Genomic DNA, 12,573 nt, shown 5'->3' on the forward strand with positions numbered 1-12,573 from the left:
GGGGGGGGTGGTGGTCACTGCCACTTAACTGTTTCGTGGTCACATCCTTCGGGGACACAAGCATATTCACCAGTCAAACTTCCTTCCCCAAGAGGCTCAGGTGATGTCGGTAAAGAGACATGGAGTCTGGAACCTCGTCTTGCTGTTCCTGTTGTTGTTTTAATATGGAAAATGCTATCTCTTTATCCACTGAAGTAGATCAGTCACTGTGTTGTTAGCAAAGCCTTGCAGCATCGGTATGGATGGAGACCTCACCTTTCTGAGCAGAGTTCTAAGCCTTTGAAAAGCAGCTACTGAGAGTCAGTGAACATGTTCTTTTCCCAGGAGGTCACTGATGCCGGACCTTGGTCCCACCATCAGAACCTCCTTCCTCCTTCCTGGCACTCCTCTCTTTCTGCCCGGAGCTGCCCCCTGTGCCTGAAGCTGCCCCTCTTCTCAGAGCTGACCCCCTGCCTGGAGCTGCCCCCTCTGCCCGGAGCTGCCCCTCTGCCCGGAGCTGACTCCCTGCCTGGAGGTGCCCCCTCTGCCCAGAGCTGCCCCCTCTGCCTGCTGTTTCCCTCACTTTGGCCTCCCCTCGGCCATGCCAGGCAGCCTCTTCTCACTGCCACCTGCCTCTCACCCACCCTCCCTGCTTCCCATTGTCACCAGTAGCAGTGTGGTCTAGAAGAACGTTCTCAATTTCTGAATCAACAAGCCCTCAAACCCCTTAGGTAACCGACTTAATACTCTGTGCTGTGCAAGGCGCTCTTGTAAGCGTGCGGCTATATTTCATTTACTTACTTCCTTTGAATCTACCACCTGGGTGCAGGTGGCTCAGTGGTAAAGAATCCACCTGCCAGTGCAGGAGATGTGAGTTCGATTCCTGGGTCGGGAAGATCCCCCTGGAGAAGGAAATGCCACCCACTCCAGTATTCTCGCTTGAACCAGGCAAAGATATGGACAGAGGAACCTGGCAGGCTACAGTCCATGGAGTCACAAAGAGACAAACAGGACGGAGCAACTGAGCACACATTAGGAACCAACAATGACTTAAAGCTAATAAAGCATGTGTAATACAAGTTCAGAAGGACAGTGTTCCAGGGCTAATTAGCTCAGCCTGAATCTATCAGCAGCTTCTCTGTTCAGTATTGTTGTTGTTCAGTTCAATATTGTCCATATTGGATATCTCCAAAATGGAGAAAAAAAGTTACCACAAGTGTACGGAAATGTATCCCATACACTCTAAGATAAATTCTAAACTGTGTGAAAGGAGATAGACCAAGAGGAGCAGTGGGGGAATGGCCCTCGCCCCTGAGGTTTGGCTGTCTGCCTTTTGTTTGTACGCTGTCGCGTTACTGAATATTCCTCATTCTGAACCTCTGAAAAAGAAAGGGAAAGTAACTCTTCCCTGGATATCATTTCTGTTCTGAAGTGCTAAAAATACTTTCAAGTGCAATTAGCTTATTTAAGAGGCAGAAATTATATGGTTCTCTGCCCGCCTCATGGGGTCACTGGGAGGCTAAAGGGATGGGTAATATATATATTAGTGCTTTGAGCACAGTTGGAAGAAAATCTTGGTGTAAATTCGAGGTGGCTTTGTAATTATCTAGCAGGATCAGACTGTCTGATCAAAGAGAATCACTCTGATCTACTCAGTGGTCTCTCTCCCTCTTTTTTTTTTTTTTTTTGGTTTAGTAATGTATTACAAATTGACATGTGTCCATGAACACGATCTATGGCTCAATTAGGTCACCCAGATAGGGCCACATGAAGGTCAGTTACATTCTACTCTTTACTGGTTTTCATGACAAATTTGCCTGATAGTTGATGTTACTCTAAAAATCTCCGTCACCTTTTCTCAGGGGAGAAAGGGATTACAACCTTGCAAAATATATAAATTTGCCCCAAATTGTGAAAAACAAAGAAACTGCCATGCTAGACCCAAGCCTGGCTTTTTTTCTTTTTTAATTGGAGGATATTTGATTTACAATGTTGTCTTGGTTTCTGCCATACAGCAAGGTGAATCAGCCACAAGTATACATACATATCCCCTCCTTCTTGAGTCTCCCTCCCACCTCCCTCCTCCCACTCCTCTAGGTTGTCACAGAGCACCGGGCTGAGCTCCCTGTGTGACACAGCAGATTCCTGTTAGCTATCTATTTTACCAATCCTAAAGGAGATCAGTCCTGAATATTCACTGGAAGGAAGGACTGATGCTGAAGCTGAAACTCCAGTCCTTTGGCCACGCGATGCGAAGAGCTGACTCTTTGGAAAAGACCCTGATGCTGGGAAAGACTGAAGGCGGGAGGAGAGGGGGACGACAGAGGACGAGATGGTTGGATGGCATCACCGACTCAATGGACATGAGTTTGAGTGAACTCTGGGAGTTGGTGATGGACAGGGAGGCCTGGCGTGCTGTGGTTCATGGGGTCACAAAGAGTTGGACACGACTGAGCGACTGAACTGAGCTGAATGTATACATTTCAATGTTCCTCTCTCAATTCATCCCTCCCTCTCCTGCAGGTCCATCCTCTATGTCTGTGCCTCTAATCCTGCCCTGCAAATAGGATCATCAGTCCCATTTCTCTAGATTCCCTGTACACGCCTTGATATACGAGATTTGGGTTTGTCCTTTGACTTACACTCTGCTCTGTATGACAGATATCGGGCTTTTTAACTCTACTCCGGGAGCCAGGCATTTTGCCTCCCCTCGGAGCTGTCTGAGGCCTTGCAGACACAACTTGCATGGGCACGGCGGTTGTGCCAAGGCCCCAAGGAGCCCAGGGAGAATTCTGCAACAGTCTGGCAGCCAACCAGACTCCAACGGGAGGGCTGCCCTCGCTCCCCAGGGGAGGCGCTTTGGCCTGCAAAGCTGCCCTTGAAGGCCTGCTGCCTCCACGGAAAGGGCCTGTCCCCGTGACAGCCCAGGGTGCCCACCACACACCAGGAAAGAAGCCCACCCCAGAGGAAGCTCAAGCGAAAGCTCCATTATACTCAAAAATACGTCACCGTGGCAAACCCTTCTCATCTGGATGACAAAACTCTTTGATAGTTTCTCCTAACCAGGCACACACACACACACACACACACCCCTCTGGGAAACTTTCTCACATTGGGCACCCATTTTTTTCTGGCACTATCTGGAACTGAAGAGCCAGAGTTAAGGTTAAAAAATGACATTCTCACTGAAACCATTTATGAAAAGCCCATTACCTAGCAATTTTCGTATTTGAATGCAATTATGTTAATGTTATTAGTACATTATGAATGGTACTAATATGATCATTGTTTTGTGTGGTATTACAGGAAATTAATTTAAATGGATTTACATATTTCCAGATAAGGGGCACTGCTCACTTGGGTAAATAAAGAAGCTCTTATTTCTCAGAAGCAAAAACCAACACGAAGAGAAAGCTGGGTTGTGACTTCATTCATCACTCTAACAGACGTGATTGTGGAGTTTCTGTTAATGTCAACATTTTGCGATTTTCAGAAGTGTTTTTCTTGTGTAAAGGAGCGATCTGAATCAGTCTCCCAGCCCCCTGGGAGGTGTCCCTCCGCTCCTTTTCATAGCCGAGGGAGTTGACAATCAAGGGAACTAAGCAGCTCATCCCAGGTTATCCACAGTCTCGGATGGTGCAGTGTTCAGACTCCAAATGCCTAGACCTCAACTCCTACACTCCCATCACAGGGGAATGCAGCTTGGTACTCAAATCAGAGATCTAATTACAGAAGCCTGGGCCTCTGAAAGTCCCCCTTCTCAGGATTTTGGTGAGAGGAAACGACTCTCAAAGATGTGTGCTTATGCCTGCCTTTTGACGAGGCAGGCTTCCATACAGAGCGTGCCCTCGGCCAGCTTCCTGCCCCTGCAGAGGAGAGTCCCCCAGACTCACTGGGCAGCTGCTCCGTGCCAGCCCCATGCTCCTGGCACTTCATCACTGGGTCCAGCTGCGGACAGGAAACCGGCCACTGCTTGAGCCTTGGGCCCCCGTCGGTGTCAGCTGAGGTCATTTAAGGCCAAGAGAGGTCCCTGGGGGTGACTGGGGGGAAGCTGCCTGGGGCAGGCCTTGAGCTGGCCCTGGACACGAGCTCATCTGGCTGACAGGAGCATCTGAGGTCAGGGAAGCTGCGGGAATTTGCAAGGCGCATTCAAGGTGAACTGGACAATCGGCCGGCAGAGTAGGTTGGTAGGAACTGCCAGTGACTGAAGTGATGGTGGTGCTGGGAGGCGGGCAGTTGACTCCCGGCTCCTGAAAGCATGCAATTGACAAGGGGAGAAGCTACATTTGCGAAAATGAATCTGGCGTCTATGTGAAGAAAGAGTTGGAGCAGCAAGAGCAGGGGCTTAGGAAACCAGTCTCTTTTGTAAGAAATCTAGGCCAGGTGTGACACGACCCTGAGCGTCTCGGAGCGGCGGCCACAGCACCCAGCCCCGGGACAGCAACTCTGCTGAGGAAGAGAGCCAAAGCTACGAGTGTGCCGCTTTATGGTGGCATCTGCTGTGATCAGGGCTTTCCAGTGGCTCGGCAGTAAAGAGCCCACCTGCCGATGCAGGAGATGCAGGTTCGATCCCTGAGGCTAGAAGATCCCCCCCTCCCGCCCCCGAGGAGGAACTAGCAACCCCGTTCCAGTAGTCTTGCCTGAAAAATCCCATGGGCAAAGGAGCCTGGAGGGCTACAGTCCATGGGGTGGCAAAGAGTCGGTCAAGACTGAGTGACTGAGGACACGCACGCAGGCTAATTATCGGTGATTTCCTTTTAAACTGAAAGTTCCTAGAGGGCCAGCGCTCAGCCGTATTTGCCTGTGTCTTCAGCACAAACAGCAGGCTCCCAGTAAATGCTTGCTGAATGAATGAATGAGTGAATCGGTGAGTGAATGAGTGAATGAACTCATGCAGACACCGAGTGAATGGGTGGACTATATAATGAGGTCTGTAGGAGGTGATTTCCTGGCTAAAGACAGAGACACCAGGCATCCTGGGGCGCTTGTAAGGAAGCTGCGGGGGGCTGGTCCTGGCCCTGGGGAGGCTGTATCGGCTACTCACAGACCCAGCTGGTCCCCGTCCCTTTCCCCGGATAAGGGAAGCCCCAGGCTGATGGTTCCAGGTGTTGCCCGTGAGCCCTCTCAGGGATGCAAAGGCTTCCCTTCCACCGGGCGGTGGGGGCGGGCACGGACCACAGAAGCTTCTCTCCCCAGTGAAGCCAAGGAGGACAAGAGAGTCTCCAAGCACAGAGTGAAAGGAAAGTGATAACATCACTTCTACCTTATATGATCGTCGTGAGGATTCAGTGAGGTAGTAAATAGATACTTCAGGGTTGACCATGAAGTCTGAGCAGCACACAGTGCTGCGATACAGATATTATCGGTATCGTTATTGTTATTAGCCTAACCAGTTGCATGAAATTCTAAATATTTCCATTCTAGGTATAGACTAAATGAAGTTAATTCCTTAAATTTTTTAAGCAGTGAAAACTTCCCTGTATGCTCAGTCACCAGTTGTGTTCAACTCAGTGTGAACTTATGGGCTGTAGCCCGCTAGGCTCCTCTGTCCATGGGATTCTCCAGGCAAGGATACTGGAGTGGGTTGCCATGCCCTCCTCCAGGGGATCTTCCCGACCCAGAGATCAAACCTGAGTCTCCTGCATTGCAGGTGGATTCTTTACCACTGAGCCACTGGGGAAGCCCCATGAAAACTTTTCTACTTTCCCATAAAACAACAACTGATTTTCTAAGTAGCTAGTTGATAGGTTGGTGATTGAGGTTAATTCCATCAAGTTTTTAGGTTAGTGATTTAAAAAAAAAAAAACAAAACACCTACATTGTTATATTTAGCATTTACCATAATAGAAAGTTTCTTGTTTCTAAGTCAAAGATTAATATCATAATATTTTGACTACAGTTCACTTCTGCAAATAATAATTTGATCCATAAATTGAAATGGATTTGGTGTGTCTCTATTTAACATTAAAATCATCCTGTCATCACTTTCCAATTATCTTTTCATGAAAAAAAAAATAGTAATAGGCCCATTCCTATAAAGTCATTTGTATTTAATTGAATTAGCAGTTGTCTTTGATTAAAGCTAGCATAACTTCTTACATATCTCATATTGGTGACTTCTTTTTACCTAGGCTATCAAGATGGCTAGGAATATCCACTATAAGGCTTAGGAATGGAAAACCGGAGTAAGTCCAAACTACTCTTTCAGAACAGTAAAAAAAAAATACATATAAAATCAGAAACTAGATTTAGATTTCAAAGATTACAAGCAAAATTAATACTGGTAAATAGCTTATAAAGAGGAAAGGCAACACAGGTTAGGAATTTGTGAAACCTGAGGGGCGTGCGTCACATGGGCTCGGTTTAGTGTTTCGCCATCTTGTTCAGCTCGAGGCTGTTGAGCAACTTGTCTGCTGTGAATCTGCGTTTGCTGATCATGGTGGTGGACGCGCTGCCGGAACTCTAGGGCAGTGAGCCGGGCGGGTGCCTGGGAGACGTCAGAGCGGCTGGGGGCGAGGTCAGAGGCGTGCCGGGCAGGCCGCGGCCTCTGCCGAACGACCATCTGAGCTGAGAGAGGCTTCTGCGCCCTCTGCACGCTCACGTGCTCCCGTGACCTTCCTTTTCCCTAATGCAGATTAATCATTTGCTCCGTGCAAGCAGTCTGCTGGGGGTTTGCCTTGCCCTGCCTCTCAGTTTTCAGAGCCGCGGCGTGGACTGACGGCTGCTCTGTCCCTGGGCTCGCCCAGGCCCCGTGACTTGCCCGGTCCAGCAGCCAGGCCGGGGCCGGGGTCCACGCTCCGGCTGCAGCCGCCCCCGGGCGCCACGTGGCTGGGGCAATCCCCCGTTCTCCAGGCCGGGACATTTTAACAGCACACCGCTCCTCCCTGCCCTCAGTTACAGTTCGCCCTGCACCCCAGGGCTAACCGGAACAGAAAGCGCCTGGAACAGGGAAGGCCGCGTGCCCAGGGTCAGATCAGAGAACCAGACATTCAGAAAGCCCAAGAGTACTGAAGTCCCAGGGGCACCCGTGGCTGGGCTGGAAGCTTGCAGAGGCAGTGGAGCCCTGCGGATGGGTCCCCGCGAGGGGAATCCTCCGTGAGCCACACTTTCAGAGGCTTTCACCCTCCTGGTGAGGCACGGTTGGCAGAAGTCTTCAGCCTGGAGATCACCATGCTTTACAGGGATAAAGTGGCCACCACATCCTCCCGCAAGCTGTTGGCTTCACTCTCCGTACCGCCCGGAATGGAGCATTTCTACTTCCTGAACGTCCTGCACACCCACTAGAGGGACCGTCTGGGCCTTCTGTAACTGAAGGGTTTATCTTGGCTCACTTATTTACCAAATAATCGTTGATGCCTACTGTATGCCAACCTGTGAGAACAGAAGGTATTCTGCTTTGAAGTCCTGACTTCTGAAAGTATTTTTCAGGCCTTATATATCCAGTGGGGTCATCATATTTCACACCCGTTCTACAATAAGCTGTTTTCAATTAGTGCAAAGCTTAGGTCATCGGCGTTTGAACAGTAGCTTGTTCCTTGAAGTATCTAATTCAGATTTTATAAAGAAAATATTACAGAGAACCTGCTTTAAAAGTTCTATTAAAATGTATATTTTTGCATATCAACTCTTCTTATATGTGCAGATCTAAACTATTATGGTTTAAAAATAGTTTATTCTTAGAAAGTACTGTGCAAATCCCATGTCACACTTAAACTATATATCCCATTTGTGAGTAAAGACTTGCTGAGCAAGCAAAGCTCAACGCAGTTCCTAATATATTACTACTGATTCCAAATTAGCGTAGTCTGTCTTTCTCTTCTCACTGCTGACTTTTTGGTACTTCACCAGGGTAAGCAGGTGTTGGAGAGGAAACTAACATTCATATACATTGTTTTGTTTTTTCTTTTAGTCACTCAGTCCAGTGTCCTTCTTGTGGCGGTCATTTTGGCTTGTCTCAGATCAGATTTGGAGAAGGGAATGGCCACCCACTCCAGTATTCCTGCCTGGAGAATCCCATGGACAGAGGAGCCTGGCAGTCTATGGTCCATAAGGTCGCAGAGAGTCGGACATGACTGAAACGACTAAGCACATGCCTGACTCTTTGTGACCCCATAGCTTGTAGCCCACCAGCCTCCTCTGTCCATGGGATTCTCCAAGCAAGAATACTGAAATGGGTTGCCATTCCTTTCTCCAGGGGATCTTCCCAACCCAGGTATCAAACCTGGGGCTCCTGCATTGGCAGGCAGATTCTTTACCACTGAGCCACCTGGGAAGTACTTGTGTATATTACTGCTCCTCTTAAGTGTTTATAACTAACAGACAAGTTGGTATTTTTGATATGCTACTTTGGAAAGTATTCATTTAAATTAATTTTAAAAGATAAGAAATTTAGTTGATCTATAAGAAAATATAGCATGTTAATTGCAAATGAATAAAATTTAATGGAAAAGCAAAAGTAAATTGCATACTTTGAAAATATGGGAATATTATAGGTGATAATCTTTCATTCAAATATTTGCATTCAAAATTTCAATAATCAGAATCTTTTATCTAACCTGACAAAATTTATGACCTCATATCTTTGTACAGTAGAAATACCTGCTTCATTTATTTCATAAGAAAATATTAGTTCAATTTGCTGTTCATATTTCTTCTATCAGTGAGATCTGTGCTTTTGTTTTAAATTGTTTTACGGTTCTATCAGCTATAACATCAGATTTGCCAAACTTCATTCTAAAATTTTGCCTGCTTTTATGTAACACTCATTTGTGTTTTATTTTTATCCACACTTCCTTAAAAAGCAGGAAATTAGATTTAAATCACTGTTAAATTTCTTTTTCATTACATTTTCAACCTGTCTGGGCTCCCTATAGCTTTCTTCTCACACTTGTTGAATTTCTCCTTTTCCTTGGAACTTAACGTGTGTTTCCAGCCTGGGCAGAAACACCAAAAGGATGTGATTCTCAATTTTTTCCTAGTTGGTATTTTAAAATGTTCAAGCTACCTTCAACTTGGTCTCATCTGTCAAATGAATTAAAATATTTACTACTCTTTGCTAGATCCTAGCCACAGTCAGTTGGAAATTGCAGTTTTTAAAAGATCACATTCAGAATTATAAGAAATTACGGACAAAACCATGCAACTCCTTGAAGCAAATTTAATAAGAAATCTGCAGGATGTCTGTGAAAGAAACCATTCAGTAGTGTCAAAGACAGGAGGCAATAGAGAGACATCTCTTCCTGGTTGGAGGGACTCCTTTAACGATGGTCAGTGTTCTGCTCGTCTGGTGTCTGGGCTCACATTTCCTCTGGATCTAGCATTGCCAGGACAAACACTCCAGGTCAGGTGGGACCACCACGAGGCCCTTCCCACCTGCTAAGAACTGAGCCTGAAAGCCAAGTCAGGCTGGCTGCGCTCTGCTGGGAATTTGAGCTTGACTAAAAGTTGGAAGAACTGAAAATGCGTGGCGATGCTTCTTCCTGGAGGGGTGTCCTTAGCTCACACCACCTCTGGGGACAGTTTCCCTGATTCCTGCCTGCTTTCTGAGGTCTGGGTCTTCACGCTGGTTGCTGGCTTCTTCCATTCTATAAACTACTCATACCTTTCCAGTAAGATGCGTAAGTCATCTAAAATTAGCTTGCGCTCCCTGTGAGCCAAGAGCTCAGCCTGTGTTTTGAAGTTTCCTTCTTGTAGGCCGTGGATATACCATTGAAATCCGTCTGCTCATTTTAAACTGCACTACTTCATTCAGTTCTTTTGTTCATTCAGTTGATTCTTTAAGATTTTCCAGGCATAAAATATGTATCCTCCCCAAAGTGGCTGGTTTGTCTTCTCCTTTCTGATTTTTCACTTCTCACTTCTTTCTCTGGTGGTGTAGAATGGGGCTGTTATCTGTAGTATAAAGTTAAATAACAGCAATAATAATAGTGATAAATCAAACTTTAGTGGGAATACTTTGTGATATGTTCCACAGACTTTTGTATTGAGACAGATATATTTTAACTTATAAAAGAAAGATCCCACTCTTTCTTGCTTTTAGTAGTAATGTGTTGAATATTATCCAATGTCTTATTAGCCTCTTTAGAAATAATCATCTATATTTTTCTGTGATCTTTAATATGATAATTAAATTAATAGAATCCTTAAATGGTCTTTACTTCCTGAAATGAAGCACATTTGATAATGATGCATCATTCCTTTAATATGCTTCTGGATTTAGTTGGCTCATGTTTTATTTAAGGTTTATGCTTTAATGAGTGATAGTGGCCTGTTGTTTACTTTCTCTACAGTTTTTGTGTTTTGATATAATGTTATACTTCCTCCAGAGAGAAAAATTTAGATGTTTCCCGTACTTTCACCCTAAGCTCTAGATAAGTGAAAGTCTCATATCTGGGCCTAGTGATTTTTTTCTCTTTTTTTGCAAGGAGAGTAGCTCTTTGATTACCTTTTATATTTCTCCCATAGATATCAAATCTATTTAGATTTTCTATCTCCTCTGGGGTCAGTTTTGACAAATTGCATTTTCCTAGAATTTTTTTCAATTTATTCAAATTTATCTGCATACAATTGAGCAAAGTAATGTCCTATGTTTCTTTTAATTCCTTCTATTTTCTGTTACTCTCTACCTCCCCCCACCTGCTTATTATTTCTTATTGACACATTCTCTAATTGTTCTTGATTAGATTGGCTACTGGATTATATCTTTATTGGCTTCTTTTTCTTTAACATTCATGCGTGCTTGGTCTGACTCTTTGTGACCCCGTGGACTGCAGCCCGCTAGCTTCCTCTCTCTGTGGGATCTTCCCAGGAAGAATACTGGAGTGGGTTGCCATTTTCTTCTCTTCTTTTTCTCTTGAAACCCATCTTTTGGATTTATTTTGTGGTTCTGCTGTTTTGACTTTCTTATTAATAAATTTGGAGAAGGAAATGGCACCCCACTCCAGTACTCTTGCCTGGAAGATACCATGGACGGAGGAGCCTGATAGGCTGCAGTCCATGGGGTTGCTAAGAGTCGGACACGACTGAGCGACTTCACTTTCACTTTTAACTTTCATGCACTGGAGAAGGAAATGGCAAACCACTCTAGTGTTCTTGCCTGGAGAATCCCAGGGACGGGGGAGCCCGGTGGGCTGCCATCTATGGGGTCGCACAGAGTTGGCCACGACTGAAGTGACTTAGCATAGCATAGCATTAATGAATTAAGCTTTTGCTTTTAAACATTTCTTCTGTTTTGTTGCCTCTTTCCTAACATTTTGAGTTAAATTTTAAAAATTATTTTTAGTTAATATTAAGATTTAAGGTAATTCATCTTTCTCTGAGCATTTTCAGTTCAGCTCAGTCATGTCCAACTCTTTGCGACCTCATGAATCGCAGCACACCAGGCCTCCCTGTCCATCACCAACTCCTGGAGTTAACTGAGACTCACGTCCATCGAGTCAGTGATGCCATCCAGCCATCTCATCCTCTGTCGTCTGAGCATTTTAGTGGCCTCTTAAAGCTTCTGATTTGCAGTATTTTCATTATGTTGTTTTCTTTTTCTCTGTAATTTTAGATTGTAGTTCCTCTTTAACCTAAAAGTTATTTAAATAAAATCAAGTTACTTAGTATTTACCTTTGCTTCGTTAGATACACTTAATTGTCTGTCTCATTATACATCCACTTCAGATGATGTTCTTTAACCCCAAACTACTGCAAATAAGTCTACTTCCCGTCTTTTTCCCCCTTCTTCCTGTTATTTTTTGCTAGTTGTATCTTTTCTACATTGTTGGAGCATTTGATACTTAAATAGCTTTGCCTTCCAAATCCCTAATCTCTAAAACATTGTTTTAGTCTTAGTTCTTCTGTTAAATCTAAATTCAGTGCTAGCAATAATGACGTTTATCATCTCTGGGTTGAGAAGTGACCCCCATAGTCTCCTTGTAAAGAATAGAAACAGCCCTCCCTAATGTCACATTTTCAAAGCTGTTTGTTTTTGAAAACTAGTCTGACTATTGAAAATTTCAGACATATTTTATTTCCTCTAGTTTTTTCACAGATACCTGTCTACATTCTTCCAACCTTGAAAGTACCTGTGGAAAATTCTGAGACTAATACACACTTTCCTCCTTATAAGTGACTTGATTCTTTTGTCTGGTCGCCCAATTATTTTTTCTTCATATTTAAAACAAGCCTTCCTCAGAGATCAATGCAAAGAAATAGAGGAAAACAACAGAATGGGAAAGACTAGAGATCTCTTCAAGAAAATTAGAGATACCAAGGGAACATTTCATGCAAAGATGTGCTCAATAAAGGACAGAAATGGTATGGACCTAACAGAAGCAGAAGATATTAAGAGGTGGCAAGAATATACAGAAGAACTGTACAAAAACGATCTTCACAACCAAGATAATCACAATGGTGTGATCACTGACCTAGAGCCAGACATCCTGGAATGTGAAGTCAAGTGGGCCTTAGGAAGCATCATTACGAACAAAGCTAGTGGAGGTGATGGAATTCTAGTTGAGCCATTTCAAATCCTGAAAGATGATGCTGTGAAAGTGCTGCACTCAATACACCAGCAATTTGGAAAACTCAGCAGTGGCCACAGAACTGGAA

At 44.7% G+C, this 12,573-nt stretch overlaps 1 protein-coding gene across 2 annotated transcripts in view; it reads left to right on the top strand.

The window, feature by feature from the left end:
* The window catches only part of PACRG (PARK2 co-regulated), a 531,307-nt gene that overhangs the window by 480,815 nt on the left and 37,919 nt on the right, over positions 1-12,573 (top strand). The window lies entirely within an intron of this gene.

This window comes from Bison bison, unplaced genomic scaffold, assembly GCF_000754665.1.
Source record: "Bison bison bison isolate TAMUID 2011002044 unplaced genomic scaffold, Bison_UMD1.0 scf7180017864065, whole genome shotgun sequence".
Classification (NCBI taxonomy): domain Eukaryota; kingdom Metazoa; phylum Chordata; class Mammalia; order Artiodactyla; family Bovidae; genus Bison; species Bison bison.